At 33.2% G+C, this 26408-nt stretch overlaps 1 protein-coding gene and 1 pseudogene across 6 annotated transcripts in view; one reads left to right on the forward strand and one right to left on the reverse strand.

The window, feature by feature from the left end:
* The window catches only part of ERBB4 (erb-b2 receptor tyrosine kinase 4), a 1053313-nt gene that overhangs the window by 170575 nt on the left and 856330 nt on the right, over nt 1-26408 (reverse strand). The window lies entirely within an intron of this gene.
* LOC105862315 (heterogeneous nuclear ribonucleoprotein D-like) lies at nt 352-26032 on the forward strand (annotated as a pseudogene).

Here is a 26408-nt window from a genome sequence, read left to right on the forward strand (position 1 = left end):
TACTGGATGAGGATTCTTAATTGTTCTCAACTCAGTGCTTTAGTCAACAAGAACCAATTTGCTGAAAGGTAAAGGTGAGCTTAAACACTGCAGCCTTGATTTCATACATGTTTTTAAAATTAATGTTGCCACCAACCCTTCTTTAGTTTGGATATACCATATTAATCAATTCTAAATGAGCAGATACTTTTAATTCATTTAGAAATTAACATATATATGTAATAGCTAAATGATATAGTACAGGCAAAGAGCTTATCACAGTGCCTAGCAGACACTTAGAAATGTTAGCTGCTATTATTTTTATTAAACCAATTATATCTAAAGGGAAGGAAATCATTAAGCAGTAAAGGCATGGCTGAGAATCTGGAAAATGGCTGCAGCTGCAGGTGAGTGGTCACTTTGATCCTTTAATCTGGTGGGGACATGAGGAATGTAGGGCAGGAAAATTGACAAAAACCAGTTTTTCTGTCAGTACTTTACCAGTTATTCTTTTTCTGTTTAAGCCCAAGGAGAGTTAGAAATATATCTTCCCATGTTCAACATAAAATAATCATGAAGGGTTAGGAGATGGCCAAAAGTAGGTTTTGAAGTTGTAAGAGAACGTCAAGGACTACATAGATTTGCACTTCAACAAAGAGTAACTCAGTATCAATAATAATAGTCAATAGCTATAGGGATTGTAATAGACAATAGAGATCAAGAGATACTAGAGAATTCTTACAATGAGGGCAGAGAAACTTCATGGCCTGCTTATTAATCTTAGCAATGTCACAGAGAGAGTAACACTAAGGTGTCTGCAAATAACATTTCAGGACTAACGCAGAAGAACAATCCAGCAAGTCCCAAAACAGACCTTCTTATGAAAAGGATACTGCAAAGGGCTATAAGGAAGAAAAACACAAACATACTAGAATTCAAATAAATCATTTCAGGATATAGATTCACCACTAAGGGAGGAAAGAATAATTATTAACATTTGAATAGTGTCTATTGCTTTCATTTTTTTTTCCTATGTGAAAATGAATTTCTAGGATTATTTAACCTATTAGATAAACCCTGTACTTGTTCACCTATAGCTGTCTAGTTCTCCATTAACACATTTGTAAAGTCATATATTAAAGATTTCCATCAGCTCATGATAACAACTGCAATAACTGCTACTTTTTGTTGAATTGTGCCATGCACAATGCTACTGATTTTACACATGAACTCACTGAGTTCTCAGGACAATCTTGTCCAACAGATTATTATGTCATTGGTTGATAAAGAGACATATTTTAAAAAGATAAGCAATTGGCTAAAATCCTAAAGTGCATAAGCAGCCAAGCTAGAATTGGAATCTTGTTCTCAGTGCACCCACAGTCAAGTCTCTTTCCACCATGTTGTCTCTTCAGGAGCTATTAATGTCAGTTAGGTAACCAGGAAGACCCAGAGGATTTTGTGGTCATTATCCTAGTGTCCTAATAGGAATGCTCATTGGTAAGATTAACTAGTTAATGGAATCTTTACAAAGTAACATTCTAACAGGCACCAACCTTTTTTAAAAAACAAATCCACTGAGCACAATTTATCCTCAACTACTTAAAACTAATCCACCAATAATAAAATGCTAAATAGGCTTTGCAGGAGGGACTAATACTACTACTCATGTCTTTATTCCCATTTGTGCACAGGAGAACTTGAATCTAAAAGTACTTAATCAATATATTTTAAAATTAAATTTAACTTAAAATAGGTCAGAATTTAGTAATTTGGGTAATAGCCTTTATTTACTTACTTATAATTTTATTATTTATAATTTCGTATACTTTTGGAAATTAATATGTATTTATTTTCCTAGATACTGCATGTTCTTTAAAGGAAGACATCTACTCTGCTTTTCATCGGCAAGAATAATCTCAGTTAATTCATGACATTTAAATTAAAGGAATGTTAAAAAAAACCAACTAAATAAAGTTACAGAAATCCTCCCTTTTATACTTAATAAAGCATTAATATATCAAATATACTGCTGGTAAAGGAGTGGCAGGATTGTATTATTATGACTCATCCAAGATAAAATAGAGAGTGACTTTAATTAAGTCTTCTATTTTTCTCCTACTCATTTCAGACTCATATAGGATAATTTCTACATAGAAATCATTTGTCCTATCATTCACTTATTTTTATCTCCTCTACTTTTATAATGAACTTAATTATTACCATCAGATATATTAAATTTGAAACACATGATTCATACGAAAGTTCTTATATTGATATTAAATATTCATGTTAGTGTTATTGTAATACTCTATACCAATCCTGATGTCAAGGGCATCCAGCTGGAGGTAATCACAATGAGTACAAACCTGCGTTAATGTTATTTATTCTTTTATGTTTTTAATCTAGTAGCAGTAAATAATATTACCACCCGCTCAGGCAAAAAGAGTTATAATAAACCCTGAAAGAAAATATAAGGTGTCCCCAAAGACCCGTTGTTAATGTCTTTATTTCAGGAGGATGAGTCAAAGGGATGTGTGGCTTTGTGTCCAGACACACGTGGTGTGGGGGCGGGAAAGTGGCAGTGGGGAAGGAGTGAGTGCCTTATAAAGAGTCCCTGCAAGAGGACATCCAGTTCGGATCTGGCGTTTGAAAATAACCACTGAGAATTAACCAATATTTTAGAAATGAATAGCCTCTTAGCTATCTGTAATGCCTGCCCTAGGAAGGGCCAGTACGTGTCCATAATATTCATCATCAACAACTTCAAACAGTAGTTCAGGGCACGGTTATTTTGTTATATGGTTACCTTATTACCAACTGCATTGAGTTTGGAAGCTTTTGTAGGGAATAGCCATTCTTTCATTCATTAATTCAATAACTCATTCCCAGTATTGACTGAGAGCCACTCTATACACACTACAGGGTACAAAAATTAAAAAGACATATATTAAGGCACAGTGACTCATGCCTATAATCCCAGCACTTTTTAAGAAGGCTGAGGTGAGAGGATCGCTTGAGGCCAGGAGTTTAAAACTAGCTTGGGCAACATAGCAAGGACTCGGTTCTAAAAAAAAAAAAAAAAATTATGAAATAAAATGATAAAATAAAATAAAATGATATATATTCTACTCATAAGTAGAAAAAAATCCATTATAAGTCCTTAAAATTTAGTAATAAACTCATGAACATTAATAATTATAATTAATTTATAATGTAAATTTCCCATAACTCATTAAGGAAAGAAATTACCTTCTAACTGAAAAAAATCAAATGCAGGATAATAAAGAAAAGCTTTGTTGAGAAGCAAAAGTCTGATTTGGGATATTCATACTGGGAACAACATTAAAAGCAAAGAGAATACATAGCATTGGTAGGGTGGTATAAGGAGAAAGGGGTGTGGATACGGATTCACATATTTGTTCCAGAGTCTGCCCTGGGTTTTTACTAGTTATTCACACTGTCAAAACCTCAGGTGGTTCAGCAATATAATGGGATCAATAATGTCCATCCTGCAAAAACAACAATTTGACATATGTGAAGGGGTCTAGCACAGAGCTGATTTATAACAGCTCTCCAATATAGTTTCCTTTGCTTCTAAAATTAAGAAAGTGGGCAAGTGTGGCATGCATGGGGAATACAGAAGAGATCAGCTTCTATGACAAACACAGTAAGGAATAAAACTGAAAAGGGAGGTTGGTACTGGGGCTTTGAGGACTTTGAATGACAGGCTGATATTTAGATTTTATTCTAAGCAAACTAAGAATCAATTGAATATTCTTGACCAAGAAACTAATGGAATCTGGTAGCACTGTGCCCTGAATAAATCACAGGGAAAGGATCTGAAAGCCAAGATATTTGTTGGGAAGCTGTTGTCCACAAGTGAAATGATATCCCAGCGCAGACGCTACATCCTGAAGAATCAAATGAATGCTTAGCTTGAGAAAGGCGGATATATTTTTAAAAACCCTTGAACTTGTATCTTCTTATATCTGGTCAGTGCTTTCCTACTTCTAGTCTTTTTTTTTTTTTTTAATTTTTTTTTTAATTTTTTTTTTTACCCTCCCTTAAAGAACAGAAAATATTGAGTAATTTGGTTTGTCTATGATGAAAACCTGATCTACAAGTCAGGATAAAAACTTTTCCTATATTTTCCAGAGTCACCTTCTTTCAATCTTCCCTCTCTACAGTGGGAAATGATTTGCCTCCAGTATGACTAGAATTTTTCTTTTCAGCATCTCTTTCCTCCCATCATTTAACAATATTTTCTTTATAATCCATTTCACTCCTGTGGCCACATTTTTCTCCTCCACCAAATTGCCTGTTAGTGCTGGTCAGTCTGGCCAATTGCTTTGTTTGCACATATCCTCTGCATACTACAGGCGTGACAATTACTCTTTGACCATTCTGCTACACAATTCAAAAGAAGTTATAGTATTCAATAGACACTCTTTGACCATTCTGCTTAGCAATTTTGAAAAGAAGTTACAGAATTCAATGGTCAATGTAATTTCTAATAATGTCTCAGTTTTTTACAGACATACACTGCGACAGCTTTCCAAGGGTAAGTGCAATGACTTTCATCAATGGTCTCCATTAATTGTTGTTTTGTTGTTCTGACTCCACATATAGGGACATAAACTCCAAGGGGATTCTATTAATCTTTTCTATTGGTCCTTTATATTAGTATTATAGATTCCAGAATTTCTGGAATCCCTGTGTAAATTTTAGCTAATTTTAACTAAGATCTTACGACCATGATCTAAGTCTTTCCTTTAAGAACTGGTTGAACTAAAATGGACACACAATTAGAAGACTAAATATAAGATTATTTTGAGAGGTGAAAAATAAAAATTTTTAATAATTAGAAAATGTTTGGTGGCACTTCAACTGTCAAGAATTATTTGCTCATTTTGTTTCATCAGAGGAACCAGAAAATTATTTATAACATACTGACATAGCTTATTTAGATTAAAAGTAAAATAATTCATATTTTCAGAGGAATTATTCAAATCTTCAAATGGTATGCAAAACTCACTTATAAAAATAAATTCTTCACTTTTTATGTATTTAATTGAAATTTATACACATTAAAATTCACAGATGTGTTAAAGCATGTAGTAGAACATCATAACTTAAAATTTATTTCAATTTTTTAAAGTATAGCATAAAGAAAGTATTTAAAAGTTCTTCTCAACAAATTTCAGTGATTTTTTAGCACAAACCATGCAATTAAATGTTAAGTGTGATTAAAGAAGCAATGCACTTGAGAATATTTGCAATATCAGTACAGAATTATAGTGCCTTTTAACATTAAGGCATTTTTGCATGTTTAATATATTTTCTTTTGAAAATGTGATGGAAATATGTAAATAATTCATTTAGTAGTTATTGGATGACTTTAATAGCTTTGAAAATAAATACCGTTAGATATTCTGGATATAAGCTAAAGTTTCTAATGGGACACTGTGCTATTCAGAGAAAACATCAAATTGTGGAATTCATTTGATCAATAAACACAAATATTTACTGAACACTTAATATGTATCTAGCCATATAATAAAAATAAGAATAAACTGCCTATCACATGACACTCAAAAACATTTTAATTTAATAAATTTTCATGCTTTCAGTGTCAACACATTTAAATATACATTGTTATTTAGTGTTTATGATATGGCAAGTATTTTCAATTAGTACCACTGGGTGATAGAAAGGTTGAGAGGAATACATTTTGATTAACTTTAAAAAATTTTAGAACAAGCTATGATAAATATATACTAGATCCAAACACATCAATAAAATCATATTTACTGAACTATATTCCAAGATTTTTGGAAGTGTAGTACAATAAATTACTTTCCCTAGCTAAATACTTTTCTGTATTTTTAATAGAGTTATATTTTCTAAAAAACTTCAAAATCAACTATGTCAACAATGTATCCATTGTAAAAATTTAGGGTATGACAATTATTTTAACAAATGAATATCTGTAAGATTGTAGCCTGTCTCCTTTAAATTTAAAAAAAATGTAAAAGGAATAAATTTAATAAAATATTTTCTGTAGATATAGCATGCTAATATAAACAAAGCAACTGATGAACAAAGAGCTTATAAAGGGGTCACAGAAATTATTTTTCTCAATTATACTAACACTGTTTTCTACATGTTACTGTGTTCTTAAATGTTCACTAGAAATAAGAAAGTATTCTTTCGACTTTGCTCCCTAGGTTTCCTTTAATAGTAGAATTCAAACAATTTAAAAGGCAATTTGAACTTCTATTTTTCACTTGGCTATGAATTTCATTGAGAAGAATTAAAAAATATGTATTATGACAAGAGAGATAGTATACTAGATACTCTCCTTTCTCCATTAATTTTAAAGTAATTGCAAGAGCAAAAGCCATGTCCACTGTGCATGTCTGAACTGCTTCAAGAAAGATGCAATTACAAACTGATATGTTCTCAATATACATAGTTTGCATATTTAATTCAGATGCACTTCCAAAATGAAATATCTCTTTGGTTTTGTTAATTTAAAAAGTGAGTTTCAGTTGAAACAGAATTTTCAAATATATTAGGATTATTTTGTGGCATTGAGGGTTTTTTGTTATTTACATTTCATAGGTACATATATAAATTATTTGATGTTATGGATATGCAATTCATTGGGTAAATAATCATCTGTACATTTGAAGATAAATGTTCATCAAGCACATGAAAGTGGAATACCAATATGTTTAACAAAACAGCATATTCAATAAATCTGAGAACTCCTATAACATTTTTTATTCCAAATTTATAAGTCTCTGAAGAGCATAATGGAACAACTTTGACTTAAAATTTCTTTCTTCTTTCTTTCTTTCTTTCTTTCTTTCTTTCTTTCTTTCTTTCTTTCTTTCTTTCTTTCTTTCTTTCTTTCTTTCTTCTCTCTCTCTCCCTCTCCCTCTCTCTCTCTCTCTCTCTTTCTTTTTTTTTAATAGGGTCTTGCTCTGTAGCCCAGGCTAGAGTGCAGTGGTGTCATCACAGTTCACTGCAACCTCAAACTCCTGGGCTCCAGCAATCCTCTTGCCTCATATTTCCAAGTGGCTGCAATTACATGCACATGCCCTCATGCCTGGCTAATGTTTCTATTTTTTTGTAGAAGTGGGGTCTCACTTTTGCTCAGGCTGGTCTTGAACTCCTGACCTCAAGCAATCCTCCTGCCTTCACCTCCCAGGTGGGAGCTACCATGCCCAGCCAAAATTTCTTTCTTGATTCCTTGAAAAACTGTGATATATTTTGATTTAGTACATAGATCAAAATATATTTTGAGCACTAGAATAATTTTCTATATTACTGAATTTTAAGCCTTTGTCCAGGATTTTGGCATATAAAGATTAAAACTGTATACTATGTGAATAAGGAACATGAACACATACTTCATGTTTAAGTACTCATACAGAAAAAGTGGAAAATGTATCCTGATTTAAATATATATGTATATTAAATATTTAAATATATAAAATGTATATATGTACATTATATATATAAAATATATACCATGAAATCCACTTATTTAATTTTCTTCCTTCTAATTTAATAACTATACAGATCAATTAATAATTTTCTTCCTAAAATATTCACCATACTTTATTTGTGGTCCCATTTGTTTTCACCATTATATTCCACATTAGTATAATGTATCACTAAAAAATTATAATGATTAGCCAAGCATATAAACTTACCTATAAAACATGGAAAAATAATAAAAGCACTCCTTCAGGTATAGAAAGACATTCAATTGTATGAAAATGTGTTATTTAAGGCCATATATAATATAATGAACTTTTATAATTAAATAAAATGAATTTATTACCAAATGCAATCAATATTAATTTGTTCATCAATAATAGCATAAATTAGGAGACACTGACTCTGAAGATTCATAATTTTTAAAAATCAGAATATACATTAAATTAGAGGTGTTTAAATATTAAATCATTTTAATGACCTCAGTATAATTTTAGAAATGTTCAATAGTTTACAATTATTCACAGCCTCAACATATACACTTACTATAATAATGTGAATAAGTAAGTTAAAAATAAAGCATTTGAACAAATAGGGTTCTAAGAAAATATTTTATTTTGATATATAGCACATTAGTTATCAAGCAAAGCTTAAGTGTCTACCATTCAGGTAGAAACTCTCTATTCTCAAATGTCTAATAAATGTTAATTTTATTATTGAAAATCCACTCTGAAATAAAGAGGAGACAAAGCCAACTCTTGCCCTCTTTATCATAAAAAGTGATCTTTGATAAAAATAATCAAAGTTATAGATATTCAGTTTAGTGGGACTGGGATTACCATTTAAATTAAAATACTTAAATTTCAATAGCCTATTTTTGTCATTATTTTCCAAAGTTCAAGAAATTTACATCAAAACTCTTCCTACCTTGCCTCCATTACTTCTTCACCCTACTAATTGTGATGAAGAAGAATTTCATAAGTGAATTTCATGAATTTCATGAGTCAAAATTTCTAACCAATACACAAAATTCAGAAGCCATAAAAGAAGAAATTGATACTTTTGTTTAAAAATATTTATGCACATTGTGGAACACCATAAAGACATCAAAAGCCAAACGACAAAAAGAAGAAAAATGTCAGCAATTTTTGTAAAAGCTAATCTCTCTAACATACAAAGAGTTCACAAAATTTAAGAAGCAAAAGACATTGTGTTACGTCCTGATAAATCCATCATAAAATTGAAAAATTGTTAAATTGAACCATCATAAGTCAGAGACTGTCTATAGGTCACTGCAGACATAATTAATTAAGATGAGCTCCTATTGGTGTAGTGTGGGCCTCTAATCCAATATTCCTGCCATCCATAAGGCATAAAGAAGATGGCACTTACAAAAGAAGATGGTACTCAAAACACAGAGACACAAAGAGATTGGCACATGGAGATGGAAGATTAGAGTGATGCACCTAAAGCCAAGGTGCTACCAGAAGCTAGAAGAGGCAAGGAAGGATCCTCCCCTACAGGCTCAGAGGTAGCATGGTCTTGTCAACACCACGATTTTGGGATTCTAGCACCCAGAACTGTGAAAGAATAAATTTCTACTGTTTTAAGCCAAAAAAAAAAAAAAAAAGTACACTGGAACATCATTTGACCATGAGTCACTTTCAAATTGGAAAAAACAGCCAATGATTTAAGAAGGACTATCCTCTATTGGATAGGCCACAGGGAAATGAGTGCTAGAATACATTGCTCATGGAAATGTAAAATGGCACAACCTCTATCAGTGGTAACTTGATATTACCTATAAAAATTACAGATGTATTTATGTATTTATCCTGTGACCTGGGGAATTCTACTCCTGGAAATTCATTCTATAGTTGTACCTTCACACATATAAACTTGCAATGTTTTCATTGCAGTATTGTTTATAGTAGCAAAAGTTTGGAAACCACCCAAAGGACCAGCAAAAGGTAAACTTCTGTATAACCACAGAGTGTAATGATCTACATTTGCTTTGAAGAATGGGAAACTTCTCTATGTACTGACATAGAAAGGTCCCTAGACTATATTAAGTAATAAAAAGCAAGGTTTATAATTATGTTTTTAATGTATTTCTTTTTGTGTTTAAGAAGGGAAAATAATACATATTCACATTTACTTGTATTTTTATAAAGAAATTGGAAAAAGGTCACATGTAGGAGCAAGAAAGCACTTTTACAAAAAACAAAAATCAGGAGAGCGATCACAGTACCTGGTTTTAATATTATATCAAGGAAAGAGACACTGAAGAGGGCAGAAAAGACAGTCTTACATTGCCTATGCTACCTCTTCCCCATCCCCTGCAGCACCACATCACCATGCAGAGTGGAGAGGAAATCAATCAGTGTGACTGGAGGAGAGTGAAGTGATTGTGGGACTTTGCATTGGAACTCAGGACCACCCTGTCACAGGGCAATACAGCACAGGGCAGAATTCTGCTGGTGCCCACAGAGGGAGCATTTAGATCAGCACAGCCAGAGGGAAATCCTCTGCTCCTGGTGTAGAAACCTGAATTCCAGTTAGTCCCACCACCAGGTGACAAAACCCAACCTGGAACCTGGAATAAATTCATAAGGTAGTCAGGCCACAAAGGCTGAAGTCCTTGGGCAATTCCTGCAGCTGTGCTGGCTTAGAGCCAGTAGACTTACGGTGCATATAACCCAGAGAGAAACAAGTGGTGGTGGGTAAGCTAGTGCCTATATCACCCTTCCCCCAAATCCAGGCAGTACAACTCAGGGCGAGTCTTCTTTTACTTGTGGAAAGCAAAGGAAGTGTTTAGAGGACTTTGTTTTGCAACTTGGGTACTAGATAAGACACAGTAAAATAAAGTATCAAGCAGACTCCTGAAGCCCCTAATTTCAGGCCTTTGTTCCTAGATGGCATTTCTAGACCCAACCTGGGCCATAAGGAAACATGCTGCCATGAAGGAAAGGACTCAGTCCTGGCAGGATTCACTATTTGCTGACTAAAGAGCACTTGGGCTCTGAATAAACATCAGAGATAGCCAGACAGCAGTCATCACAAGCTTTGGGCAAGACTGGGCTGGATTCCGGTGTGATCTGGCACAGTCCTAGCTGAAGTGGCTATGAGGGAGTACCCACTTCTCCCTCAACTCTGGCAGCCCAGCACAAAGAGGGAGGGAAGAGAGTGAGAAACTTGTAAGAGCCACAGCATTACTGGGCTTAGGGCCTCCCCAGTGCTGATGTGGCTGCAGTGACCAAAGACTTAGATCACAACACTCAATTCCCTTTGAATACCTGGAAAGCCTTCTCAAGTAGCATGGGTTCAAACAAGCTATTCAATGCCCAGACATGGAAAAACACCCAAAGCATCAAGAACATCCAGAATAACATGACCTCACCAAACAAGCTACATAAGGCACTAATGACCAATCCTGAGTGATGAAGATATGTGACCTTTCAGACAAATAATTCAAAATAGCTGTTCTGAAGAAGCTCAATGAACTTCAAGACAACACAGAGAAGAAATTCAGAGAAATTTAACAAAGAAACTGAAACAATAATAATAATAATAAAATCAAGTAGAAATTCTGGAGCTGAAATATTCAACTCAAACTGAGAAATTTATCAAAGTCTCTTAGTATCAGAAATGATCAAGTAGAAGACAAAATGAGTGATTTTGAAGACAGGCTATTTGAAAATACATAGTCAGAAGGAAAAAAAGAATAAAAACAATAAAAAAAATGGAAGCATGCCCATAAGATCTAGAAAATAACCTCAAAAGGTCAAACATAGAGTTAATGGCTTTAAAAAGGAGGTAGAGAGACAGCTTGGGGTAGAAAGAAATAATAAAATAATAACAGAGAATTTTCTAAACCAACAGAAAAATATCAAACCTACAAAAGAATGTCATAGAACACCAAGCAGATTTAATCCAAATAAGACCACTCGAGGTATTTAATAATCAAGCTCCCAAAAGAAATGGATGAAGAAAAGGTCCTAAGGGAAGCAAGAAAAAGAAAAAATAACACACAAAGGAGTTCCAATATGTCTGGCAGCAGACTTCTCAATAGAAATCTTACTGTCCAGAAGAGAGAGGCATGACATATTCGAAGTGCTGGGGGTGGTGGGAAAACCAAAAATAACAAATCCTTAACCCTAGAATATTATATCCTACAAAAATATTTCTTAAACATGAAGGAGAAATGAAGAATTTTCCAGACAAACAAAAGCTGAGGATATTCATCAACAACAGACAAAAAAATGTTAAAAGGAATTCCTCAATATGAAAGAAAAGGACGTTTATGAACAGTAAAAAATAATCTAAAGGATAAAACTCACTATTAACACTAAGTACACAAATACAGAATACTCTGTTACTGTAATTGCCATGTATAAACCACTTATATCTTGAGTAGGAAGACTAAAAGACAAACTTATCAAAAATAATAACTACAACTTTTTAAGAGACATACAGTACAAAAAGATATGAATGTAAACTACAAAAAGTCAAAAGGATGGGGGATGGAATTAATGTATAGAATTTCTTTTAGATTTCTCTTTGTTTGCAAGCAAAGTTTAAAATATGTTTAAAATGATTGGTTATAAAATATTATTTGCAAACCTCATAGTAACTTCATATCAAAAAATCTACAACAGATAAACAAAAAACAAAAAGCAAGAAATTAAAACACACTACCAGAGAAAATCACTTTTACCCAAAGAAGACAGGAAAAAAGGAAGAAAAAGAGAACCACACAATCATCAGAAATGAAATAACAAATTGGCAGTAGTAAGTCCTTACCTATCAATAACAACATTGAATGCAAATAAACTAAACTCTCCAATCAAATGATATAGAGTAATTCAATGGATAAAAAAATAAGAGCCAATTATATGTTGTTTAAAAGAAACCCACTTCACCTAATAAAGACACACATAGACTGAATATAAAGGGATGAAAAAAGATAAATTCCATGCAAATGGAAATCAAAAATAGCAGGGGCAGCCATACTTCTATCATATAAAATAGATTTCAAGACAGAAACTATAAAAAGAGACAAAGGTCATTATATAATGATAAACAGGTCCACTCAACATGAGGATATAGCAATTCTAAATATATATGCACCCAACACTGGAGCACTCAGATATATAAAACAAATATTATCAGAGCTAAAGAGAGATAGGACCCAATACAATAATCATTGGAGACCTCAACACCCCACCTTCAGCATTGGACAGATCAGTCAGACAGAAAATTAACAAGAGAACATTGGACTTAATCTGTACTATCAAACAAATGGATCTAATAGATATTTACAGAACATTTCATCCAACAGCTGCAGAATACACATTCATCTCCTCAGCTCACAGATCATTCTCAAGGACAGACCATATATTGGGCCACAAAACAAGTCTTAAAAAATTTTTTTAAAAACAAATCATATCAAGTATCTTCTTTGACAACAATGGAATAAAACTAGAAATCAATAACAAGAGATTCATTGAAAACCACACAAACACGTGGAAATTAAACAATATGCTCCAGAATGACCAGTGGGTCAGTGAAGAGATTAAGAAGCAAATTTTTTAAATTTCTTGAAACAAATGAAGATGAAAATACAACATATCAAAACCTATGAGATACAACAAAAGCAGTGGTAAGAAGAAAATTAATAACAATAAAGGCCTACATCAAAAAAGTAGAAAAGATTCAAATATACAACATATCAATACATCTTAAAGAACTAGAAAAACAAGAGCAAAGCAAACCTAAAATTATCAAAAGAAAAGAAGCAATAAAGATCAGAGCAGAAATAAATGAAACTGAACAAAAAATATACAAAATATCAACAAAATGAAAAATTGGTTTTTTTGAAAAGACAAACAAAATTTATGAAACTTTAGCAAAAATATCTAAGAAAAAAAGAGAGAAGAACCAAATAAATAAAATCAGATGAAAAAGAAAACATTACATGTGATACTACAGAAATTCAAAGGATCATTAGAGACTACTATGAGCAAGTATATGCCAATAAATTGGAAAACCTAAAAGAAATGGATAAATTTCTAGACACATAGAACCTACCAAGACTGAACCAGGAAGAAATTCAAAACCTGAATAAACCAATAAATAGTAACCAGATAGATGCAGTAATAAAAATTCTCCCATCAAAGCAAAGCTTAGGAATCAATGACTTCCCTGTTGAATTCTACCAAGCATTCAAAGAAATAATATCAATCCTACTTAAACTATTCAAAAAATAGAGGGGTAGGAATATTCTCAAATTCATTCTATAAGGCCTGTATCACCCTGCTAACAAAACCAAACAAAGACACAACAAAAAAGAAAACTATAAGCCAATATCTCGGCTGAACATAGATGAAAAATCCTGAGTAAAACACTAGCAAACTGACTTCAATAACACATTAGAAAGATTATTCATCATGATCCAGTGGGATTCATCCTAAGGATTCAAGGATGGCTCAACATATGCAAGTCAATCAATGTGATATACATCATATCAACAGAACAAAAACAAAAATCATACAATCATTTCAATTGATGCTAAAAAATCATCTGATAAAAGTCAACATCCCTTCATGATAAAAACTCTCAAAAAACTGGATATAGAAGGAACATATCTCAACACAAAATAAGTTATATATGATAGACCCATAGCTAGTATCATGCTGAATGGAGAAAAACTGAAAGCCTTTCCTCTAAAATTTAAAAAAATACAAAGATGCCCACTTTCACCACTGCTATTTAACATAGTACTGGAAGTTCTAGCTATAGCAATCAGACAAGAGAAAGAAATAAAGGGCATCCAAATTGATTAGGAGGAAGTCAAATTATCATTGTTTGTAGATGATATGATCTTATACCTAGAGAAATCTAAAGACTCCACACACCAAAAAGAAAACTATTAGAACTAATAAATAAATTCGGTAGCATTTCAGGATACAGAACAAACATAAAATTTCAGTAGCATTTCTATATGCCAACAGCAAACAATCTGAAAAAGAAACCAAGATGGTAATCCCATTTTTAGCCATTTACAATAGCTACAAATAAAATAAAACATCTAGGAAAAAACTTAACCGAAGAAGTAAAAGATCTCTACAATGATAACTATAAAACATTGATGGAGGAAATCAAAGAGGATACTAAAAAAATGGAAAGATATTCCATGTTCATGGATTAGAAAAATCAATATTATGAAAATGTACATACTATCCAAAGCAATCTACAGATTCAATGCATTCCTCATCTAAATACCAATGACATTCTTCACAGAAACAGAAAAAATAATCCTTAAATTTGTTTGAAACCACAAAGACCCTGAATAGCCAAAAGGCATCCTGTGCAAAAAGAACAAAACTGGAGGAATCACATTACCTGATTTTAAATTATACTGAAGAGCTAGTATAACCAAAACAGCATGGTAATGACATAAAAACAGGCAACTAAAACATAGACCAATGGAACAGAATATGAACCCAGCAATAAACCCACAAATCTATAGTAAACTTCAACAAAAGGTGGTAAGAACATGCAGTGGGGTAAGAACAGTCTCTTCAATAAATAGTGCTGGGAAAACCAGATATCCATATTTAGAAGGGTAAGTCCTTATCTCTCACCATATACAAAAATCAAACCAAAATGGATGAAAGACTTAAATCTAAGACTTGAAACTATGAAACTATTAAAAGAAGATATTTAGGAATTGCTTTAGGATATTGCTCTGGGCAAGGATGTCTTGAGTAATACCCCCCAAAGCACAGATAAGCAAAGCAAAAATGGACAAATGGGATCACATCAAGCTAAAAGCTTCTGCATGTCAAAAGAAATAATCAAGAAAATAAAGAGACAACCCACAGAATAGGAGAAAATATTTTCAAACTACCCAACTGACAAGGTATTAATAACTAGAATATATAAGGAGCTAAAACAACTAAGGAAAAAAAATCAAATAATCTGATTAAAAAATAGACAAAAGATCTGAATAGACATTTCTTGAAAGAAGATATACAAATGGCCAACAGGTATGTGAAAAAATGCTCAACATCATTAGTCATCACAGAAATGCAAATCAAAACTACAATGAGATATCATCTACACTAGTTAAAATGGCTTTTATCAAAAAGATAGGCAATAATGAATGGTGGTGAGGATGTGGAGAAACGAGTACCTCATGAGCTGTTGGTGGGAATGTAAACTAGCACAACCACTATGGAGAACAGTATGGAAGGAAGTTCCTGAAACAACTAAAAATAGAATTACCATATGACCCGGCAATCCCATTGCTAGGTATATACCCCAAAGAAAGGAAATCAATATATCAAAAAGACATTTGTTTATTACAGTATTATTCACAATAGAAAAGATTTGGAATCAATTTAAGTGTCCATCAATGGATGAGTGGATAAAGAAATTCTGGTACATATACACAATGGAATATTATATAGCCATAAAAAGAATGAAATCCTGCCATTTGCAACAACATGCATGGAACTGGAGAATATTATGTTAAGTGAAATAAGCCTAGCACAGAAAAACAAATCTTACATATTCTCATTCATATATGGCAGCTAAATGTCAAAACAATTGATCTCACAGAGACAGGGAGTAGAATGATGGTGACCAGAGGCTGAGAAGGATAGTGGGGGTTGGGGGAGTGGATAAAGTGGGCATGGTTAATGGGTATAAAAATATAGTTAGATATTTATATAGAATGAACAATATTTACTAGCAGAACAAACTGACTATGATCATCAATAATTTATGGTATACTTTAAAATCATTCAAAGAGTATAACTGGAAATTTCCTAACATAAACAAATGATAAATGCTTGAGGTTATGGATATCTAAATTACCCTGCTTTGATTAATACATATGATATGCCTGTATCAAAATATCACATGTACTCTATAAATATATGCAACTATTATGTACCCATAATTAAAAATTTAAAAAATAAATAGGAAGAATATATAAGAAATTAATAAAATAGTTCCTTCTAGAGGGGTGATTGGAGGAGCATTAAGTAGACTGAGATGGTATAGGTATGAAACTTCATCATGTATTTTTTTTTTTTATATTGCTTTGACTTTGGGGCCATATAAGTATATTGAAGTATATACCACTTCAAAATTTAATTAAAGCAAAAAGTAGCACAAAGAAACTTAAATGCTTGGACCAAATGAAGATGTAAGCCCAAATCCAAATTGAACATACAATTTAATAGATAGCTAAAATAAATAGAAAATTCAAATTGTTTTTCTTTGGCAAGTAAATTTGGACTAATAATAATAATATTTATAACATTTATTATTATAATTATATTTTGAGACAAAGTCTCACTCTGTTGCCTGAGCTAGAGTGCAGTGGCATCATCATTGCTCACTGCAACCTCAAAATCCTGGGTTTAAATGATTCTCCTGCCTTAGCCTCTCAAGTAGCTGGGACTACAGGTGTATGCCATGGCTAATTTTTCTATTTTTTGTAGAGCTGGATTCTTGCTCTTGCTCAGGCTGGTCTTGAACTCCTGGCCTCAAGCAATCCTCCCATCTTGACCTCCCAGAGTGTTAGGATTAGAGGCATGAGCCATCACACCTGGCCAATAATTATTATTATACCTGACATTTAAAATATTACAGTTATAATTACTTTTCATGTATTGACTAATTTAATTCTCAAATCAACTCTACAAGGTAGGTGGTATCATTATTGCCATTTTATGGGTGATAAAATTTAACCCAGAGAGGTTAAGTAACTTGTCCAAGATCACATAGCTAGTAAGCAGCAGAGCCAAAATCTAACCTGGTATTTTGTCTTCAGAAACCATGCTCTTAGTCACTATGCACCTAACTATTGAGGAAATCACATGGTATCTACCAGTTTTAAATGTTAGCCATTAGACACTGATATGTAGAAATTAGATTTAGAATTTTCTGTCCACATATAAATCTTGCATTAACAACACATGTCCTTTTGCAGTATCGATTCTATAGATAATAACTACCTCTATCATAGAAAATATGGGGAAAATATGAGTGCATAATTTGCTATTTTGAGCACACTGCAAATGCAAGAAAAAATAAATAAAACTATGTTCAGATCCAGAAGATCTATAATTGCAATCTCAGCTCTGCAATTGTCACGAGCAATTATTACTCTAGGGAAGATCTCAAGCCAACAAAAGTTGGGCCAAGTCAAAAGAGTTTCTGGTTTGTTAAATCTTAACATAATATTCACAAAATATTCACTTTTTGGAATGTAAAATGTAATCAACGCAAAAGATACACATTCTTGAGAGCTTGTTGGGAGGTTCTACCAGGGAAGCGTAGCTACTCAGATATCCTTGATCTAAGAACAGTCCTCCTTTGCTGGGCAAGGTCATCCTCTCTGACCCAGTCTGCAGCTTCAGAAGGGATTCACATGGAATGGAGAGGGAGGCAGGGAACACCCGCCTACCCACCTAGATCAGCCGAATCAACCCTGGCGATCAATGAGGTGACAGATGTTACAGCCAGATTGCCCTTGCATGCAAGAAACACATTCCTATTCCCTAAAGTGATTTACGAATCTCTTGACTTTTTTCTTTAGGTTTGCTTTTTAATTAAATTCCAATATCTATGTCTAGAAAATGTGTCAGTCTGAAGACAATGGTCTAAAGTCAATGTGAAGAAAAATATACATAAATGCCAGTTAAGTCTTAAAGCACAAACCTAGTTAATTCTGCACAGACATTAAAGTGAATGCACACATATAATTTTCTTAAATCAACCCAGACCTAGCTCAAAATACATTGATAGCTCTGATGAGTAGCCCTTATGAGTTAGCCATCAGTACTTTCTTCCCTTTTCATACTATTCACTTCCATACAAAAATATTTCACCCTTCTGCCGCCATTTTAAACCCAGCTCCATACAATGCTGTGCGGCAGCTGCCGCAGTGGCCCAAGTGCACACCAGCACCCCCTGCCGACAACTCCACCACCATGGAGGACATGAAGGAGAGTGCAGCAACATAGAGGAATTAGCAGAGGGATCCAAGATCTACAGGAGCAAGAATCAGCAGTATGAGGGTGGTAGAATGCACAATTAAAACAGATCCAGTCACTGGAATATCGAGAGGATTTGGATTTGTGCTTTTCAAAGATGCTGATAATGTTGATGAGGTTTTGGAACTGAAAGAACACAAACTGGATGGCAAATTGATAGACCCTCAAAAGGGCCAAAGCTTAAAAATGGAAAGAGCCCCCTAAAAAGGTTTTTGTGGGAGGATTGAGCCCAGATCCCTCTGAAGAATAAATCAAAGAATATTTTGGAGCCTTTGGAGAGATAGAAAATACTGAACTTCCCATGGATACAAAAACAAGTGAAAGAATACGACTCTGTTTTATCACATAGCCAGATGAAGGGCCAGACAACAAATTGTTAGAAAGCAGATATCATCAAGTTGGTTTTGGGAAGTGTGAAATTAAAATTGCACAACCCGAATGAGTATATAGGCAGCAACAGCAACAACAAAAAGGAGAAAGAGGTGTCGTCCAGGGGTCCTCAAACTTTTTAAACAGCGTGTTCACTGTCCCTCAGACCGTTGGAGAATGTGCACTGTGGGCCTGGAAGCAGTTGGCTGCTAAGCAGGACAGGCAGACGTGGCAAAAACACCTGGAGGGCCTGATAAATGTCCTAGGCAGCCCGCATGTAGCCCACAGGCCGTAGTTTGAGGACGCCTGCTGTAGCCAATGGATGAGGTGGTAGTAGGTGTAGAGACCAAGGTCAGGGCCAAAGCTGGAACCAAGGATTCAATAACTGTTGTGATAAAAGATATAGAAATTACAATAGTGCCTATGGTAGTGATCAAAACTATAGTGACTATGGTGGATAGGATTACACTGTGTATAACTATGGGAACTGTGGGTATGGACAGGGATATGCAAACTACAGTGGCCAACAGAGCACTTAAGGCAAGGCATCTTGAGGGAATGGCAATCACCAGAACAATTACCAAAGGAGGACACTGGAGAAAACAGAAGATGCTAACATAACCCATCTTGCAGGACAACATTGATGATTGGTCTTCTATTGATCCAAGATGATTATTTTGTAAAAGACTTTCTAGTGTACAAGACACAACTGTGTCTAACTGCATAAAGCTGCCAATTAGTTTTCTTTGTTTTTTACTTTGGCTTTTGCTGTCTGTTTTATGACTCAATATGGCTTTGTGTTTATATACATTTTATTTGTATGATTTCATGTTACACCTCAAATAAATGCTTCCTTATGTGACTGTCAAAAATATTTCAGTCAGTTCCAGCTTTTAATTCCCAGGAGCAGCAATCTGATCAAGTATTGATAATATAGAATGACTTATAACTGACTTTAAATATCAAAATGAATAGGCAAGTTTTTAATTATTCCAGTCAAAAATTTGAAAATGTATTCTAAAGCATTGTCTGAACTAAATTCAAATTTGATCACTAAGTAAAAATTACCTATCATAAAACAGATTACAATTGGGTAGCTATGTTCAAAATGTCTATTTTATGTTTAGCCCTATTAAAAACATCTGAGTTCAGTCATCATAGAAGAGCATTTGATCAATTTATGACCACAGTGGTTAGAATTCCTTTTTAAATTATTACTATGAAAACTATTAATCAGGTCAATAAGTATAATTCCTCCTTACAGATCTATAACTATGATAAATTAATGATATTGTCTATTTTTGAATGCATATATATATTCTGTTTCTAGAAAAGAAAAGTCTGAGAGAAAATGGGATGAAAATATAATTTGAATAGTAAACATTTCAAATAGAGGAGTTCTTATACTAGGGATAAACATATTTTCCAAGTAATTTATGCCAAAAATATCCATAGGAAGAAGTTAGTTGCTCATTAAATGCAAACTTGGTATCTTGTTATGGGGCAGGAGGAGAAGCAACTTAAGAAGTTTTGAAATCCTCTTTACAATGATGATAATAATATCAAACAATATAATTATTTTCAGCAAAAGTGATTCTAAAACACTAAGCATCATAACTGACTATACTCTCTCTATAGGGATCACCCATAGGCTCTAATGTAATGGTATCATCACAAAAATGCTAAAACTACAAAATTTTCTAGAAGTCACCAAGCAGATGAATAAAGATATTATCTAATATATCTCATTATCTCATATATAACTGCAGCCCTTGAGATTATTGGAGCATCATGATTTAATTATTCAAATAAGCTCCTTGATTTTAATCAAAATTATGGAAAGTCACCAGTTTCAGTTCTCAAATTAAGCATTATAAACATCCATTTTTCTGCCAAAGAAGAGGAGTAGGAAAGGGGGGGGAGGACCCATTATGAGGCTCTTCTTAATTTTTTTTTTTCCTAACTTATCTTTCTGGTTTTAGTTTTTATCTCTTGTCACTTCACCCACTTAACTATGTTTCCAGATTCAAACATGCTACAGCTTTCCATATCACCACACTGTTGCATAGAATATTATTATCTCACTCTCAGTCACTTGATCATTGACAGATCAAGTCCTATTTATCCACTGTGACCTAATTTAAGCATCATCTTTTCTGTGAAATCATCTCTAATACCTCTGGGCACAATAAGCACTCTGTTTTCTAGAATCCCACAGTATTTCCTGTATGCCTCGATCATGGCATTTACTGCACTAGTGGTTTCCCACACTCAGCTCTGTGGTCCTTAAAGCAAACAGAGTGACTCAGATCTCTGTGTATTTTAATACCTGACACTGCTTGTCACTCATTTTTTCATGAGTTGAAAGGTCCTAATTATTTAAGTCAGATAGACCCCAATGTGAATCTTGCCTGAAATACATAAACAGTGTAACTTTAACCACTTTAAGTAAATTATTTAAAGTGAGTCTCAGTTTCCCCATTTTTAGGACTCAAGTTATAGCTCCTACCTTGTTGATATAGCTATGACATAAAATATGGAATGCTTACTAGCATAGCTGAGAAATTAGTATAAGAAAAACTAAACATTAACACTATAGTTTATTCACAAATATTTATGAACTGTCTCCTATCTTAGTCCAGGAACTAGAGGGGTAACCAAGATAGAAGTGAAACCTTACATCAGAAAGTTATTGTACCCACAGAAATAGGGAAAGCTATATAAAAATAAAAATGGTGATTATTTGGGTAGAGGGTCTTATTGCATTCTTTTATAGGCAAATTCCTTAAAGAAGTGATTTTTACATTTGCATAATCTTAAGATTTGTGAAGCGACTGAAAGTAAAATCAATGCAATCCAAGACTGAAATATTATAAATATTATAAATGCTGTGGCAATCATATAATCTACATAAACATATTTAGTTTATGATGATGAGTGTATTGCCAGCCAAATTGCATTCTCTCATATTATCTTCTTGAGGAGAATTTCTTTGTCTTTATGTGTAACTAGGAAGTAGCCTGAGTTATAGCCTGAGGAAATCACCTCATCATAAATTTGTTTTGGGAATAAGAAAGGTTCAAATAAAATAGTTATTTAAGAAGTATATTATCTTTTCTGGGAAACCTTTTCATAGAAGGTAGCAATCCATCTTAAAATTCTAGGCAATAACTTGCCTAGAAAAGCCAATTGACCAAATAACTTGGAGACTCTGCAAAGTATGATACCATGTGCTGGTTGCTGAAGATTATTTAGTAAGGCCACTCTGAAGCTAAGAGATGAGATTCCTGACAAGTTCTAGAATTTTAAAATAAGATTCTTGATAAAACAAAAATTTACTAGAAAAATGTTACCAAATTGATATTAGTGGGACAATAACAAAAGGAAAATATTAAATGGAAATAGAAAAATTAAAATATAGTCTGAGATATACTAAAGGACTACAGTGCCTTGGAAATCCTGATCTGGAGAAAGAGCAGAAAGTAAAAATATAAAACATTAATAATAAGAAAAGAAATATAACTGTAGAAATCATACCAGAAATAAGGTACAAACATCATAGTTACCAGAAAGATTTGCAATAATATTAGAAAAACAGTACATTTTTTTTCTAGAAACTCCAGATAGTGCTGCAAAATAAGAAAAAGAAAAAAGGGGATTTAAATACTAAGAAGTGAGGGACAAAATTATCATTAGTCATCAATGGTGGGGATTTTTTTTAACCACAGAAATAAACAAAATATTAGAACAGACTACATATAATATAAATATGCAAAATTAGAAAAGTTAACTTATGTCAACAATATCCAATTAAAAACATAAATGGGCAATAAGATTCTAATTATTAATAGGAAAAATATATTTAAAATTAATCCCAGTAATAAAACCACAATCATGTTTGAAGAAAATCATAAAACTAAATTATATCTGAATGACAAGTTTCAATATTGCAAAGTTTCAGCTTCTTCCAAATTAACCTACATTTTTAATTCAATGTTATATAAGATATCATTTGGGAGAGGAAGAGATGTTAAGGCAATAATGATAACCTCACCAGCCAAAAAATACAGTCTGAATGCTTTGAATATAATGAAAGTATACTCACTCTACCGAATATTAATGTATAATTAAGGGGATATAAATGAAATAGTGAAATGGTGTTTTATTTTCATTTTCTGAAGTAGGGATAGATAGGTCAATAGAATAAAATAAGGGTTTCAAAATAAGGTAAGTATATTCTGGTAATTTTAGTTGCAAAGCAGTTATAAATTCATTAATTCTGGTAAATTGGATCTTAAAAATCCCTTTTAAGAAAACAATATCATAAATAGAAATATCTTAACTCCTACTTTTCTTAAAGTTTCAGATTGTTCTAATATATGATCTATAGAAACTCCTAATAAACCTCTATACTCTCTTCTCTTTTCTAGCACCCTGAAACTCATGGCAGCCTTCTTCCTACACCTGAAGAACTTTCTCTAGATCTTGGTCTTTTGATACATTTTTTTTTTTGTCTCCAACTCTCTCTTCTTGAACTGTTCTTCTCTTACACATACAGCAACTAAAGAATATAGCTCTTTTTCCATTCTTATTCATTTTCTCAAGAGAATCCATTTACTTACATGTCATTTCTGTCCTCAAAATGTTAAAGAGGGTGAAAAACAAAAGGCAATATCCAAATGGCTAGAAAGAGCAGGGTTAGGAAACAACCAGTAAAATCTCATAGACTAATATATTGTTGTCCATGGCATATATGATTGAGGGGAAGGAGGTATGTCTAATCAGTCAAGAAAAGAAAATCTCAAAAATATATATCAAATTTTTGATAGCAGTCATCACTGGACTCAATAGAATATTTATCATTTTTTACTTACATATTTTCTGCATTTTTATGAGTACTTACTGGTTTATAATCAGAACATGTTAAAATAAATGATTAATTTGTGCAGAATCTACTAACATTTTTTTCAATCCCCATATATACAACTATTTGATAAAATAATGTTTTCCTATATTGAGACACAGCTGCCCAGTAAGATATCAAGTGAATTTTGAGAGTTAAAGAATTGCTGTAACATAACAAAATGTTAATTCAAAGGAAGCTTATTATTGAGTATGGTTAAAGTCTCATTACCAAGGCAAATTGACTGTATTATGTAATATTTCAGAAAAATTAAACAATGCAAATTTATCTTTTACATATTCATTTTCATTAGAGCTATATTTAATCGAAATCTAAATTATTAAAATGGTAAGGAGACATTAAGCCACTACTTACTTCACAAATAATCATTAAAATTTTTATTTCTTGAACTTTCTCATGATAGTAAATCCACCACCTAAGAATGATCAGTTGCTTAATGAATTTCATCAATGAATTTTAAAATTGAAAAAATTCTAACTTTTTAGAATTAAATAGACTTTATACAAATGGAAAGTTATGTCTTCTTATATGTTATTGTTTGATGAGATCTATTTTTATTTCATTAATTAGAATGCTGTAAAAACAGGAAAAAGAGAGCAATGTTGTGTACACCTATAGTCCCGGCTACTTAGGAGGCTGAGGCAGGAGGATTACTAGAGTTCAGAAGTTATAGACCAGCCTGGGCAAAATAGCCAGATTCCCATCTCAAAAAAGAAAGAAAAACAAAAGGTAAAAGAATAAGCAAAAAAGAAAGAGAAAAGAAAAACAACAAAAGCACAAAAATCTCATCAATCTATACAGACTTTAAAAAAAATAAGCAAAAAAATAATTCAAGTGGCAGTTTTGCATACCTGTGGGGGAACAGAAAGGAACTTTGGCCATCTAATGGTCTTGGTGGCCTCTGGTTTGTAGGTATAAGGAGCTAGCACTGTTGAAAAACACCTTATAGGCCATTATTGTGTGAAGCACTGACTACCAAGACAGGCTGGAGAGCTTTAGACCATACATCTCTCAAGGTCTTCCTCCTGTCCCCTGTCCCTTTCGACAAGACCAATGCTTCTAAATCTCCCTTATGCAGAAATTCAGACAAGTCTCCTGCAGCTAGATCAGGAGCTTTTTGTCTTCCAAAGACTTCTCTGGCAGGTATGTGAAGTTTAGACTGGAAAAGATTAAGTCTGAAAACAGGAGGATCAGGGAAAGATCAGACTGGAAACGTCTTTACAATATTGTGTTGGGCTGAGAAACAGAGAAAAGTGGCAGGTGACCTGGGTGACTCAGTTGGTGGTGTCACCGTTCGTTATAATAGGAACACTGAAAAATAAGTCAGGGTTAGGAGTGCAGATTACCTCAGTTTGGGGAACACTGAATCTTGCATGTTGCTTTAACTAGTAAGTTGTTGGCTATTCTGCTCTAGGTTTCAGAAGAAAGGACTGGCAAAACATTAGGAAATCTATTTTATTTTTCATTTTAATCTGAAATAATTTTTCCATTTAAATACCCCCCATTTGTTTCTTTTGTATTGATTAACTTTACGTATTTTAACCTTTTTTCTTTTTTTTTTTTGAGACAGATTCTCACTCTGCTGCCTAGGCTAGAATGTCCTGGCATGAGCCTAGCTCACAGCAACCTCAAACTCCTGAGCTCAAGTGATACTTGGGCCTCAGCCTCCCAAGCAGATGGGACTACAGGCACTCATCACCACACATGGCTAATTTTTTTCTATTTTTAATAGAGACAGGGTCTCATTCTTGCTCAGGCTGGTCTCGGACTCCTGAGTTCAAGCCATCTTCTTGGTGTGGTCTCCCAGAGTGCTAGGATCACAGGTGTTAGCCACTGCTCCTGGCCCATTTTTACTTCATTTTTTTAATTCTTTTAGTACATGAAAACTTGCATGTACTAGTAAAAGAGGAACTGGACTTTGTTTTGTCATTCAGTTGGTATCATCATTATTTATCAGATTGCCCATATCATCCAAGACTGAATTAAAATCCAACTTTCCAAACATTCTATGGTGATACATGCAATATATTCTAAGGCTCAGATTTGTAGGTGGAAATAAAAAGAGCCTGAAGTGAGGGTTCTTATCATTTTTTTCAGTTTTCTTTTTTTTTTTCAGTTCACAGATTCCTTTGAAAAATCTGATGAAATTTATGGAACTTTTATTATTTTGCACTAATGTACTCAATAATTTGAGCATGATAACTCAGCATAAGGAGAAAATTTTGAGTCAAGCCATCTGTCTGAATCCTGCCCCACCAATTACTTGTTATGAGACTTTAGACCATTTTTATGCCCTCTCAGAACTTCAACATTTCCATTATCCAAAACCTATTTTACAGATTGTTGTGAGATTAAACAAGTTAAGATACACAAAGATCCTGCCACTACCCCCAATATGCTGTCATTGTTGAAACACCAATGGCTTAGAATAGTCTCTTGGGCAGTCTAAGTGCAAATATTAACCTCTGAAGTTTCCTTTAGGGTTATAATATTAGCAGAATAACACTGGAGTTTAAGGCTTAAGGCCAATGATTCTTAAATGTTTATCAACA

The sequence above is a fragment of the Microcebus murinus genome, chromosome 8, assembly GCF_040939455.1.
Source record: "Microcebus murinus isolate Inina chromosome 8, M.murinus_Inina_mat1.0, whole genome shotgun sequence".
Classification (NCBI taxonomy): Eukaryota; Metazoa; Chordata; class Mammalia; order Primates; family Cheirogaleidae; genus Microcebus; species Microcebus murinus.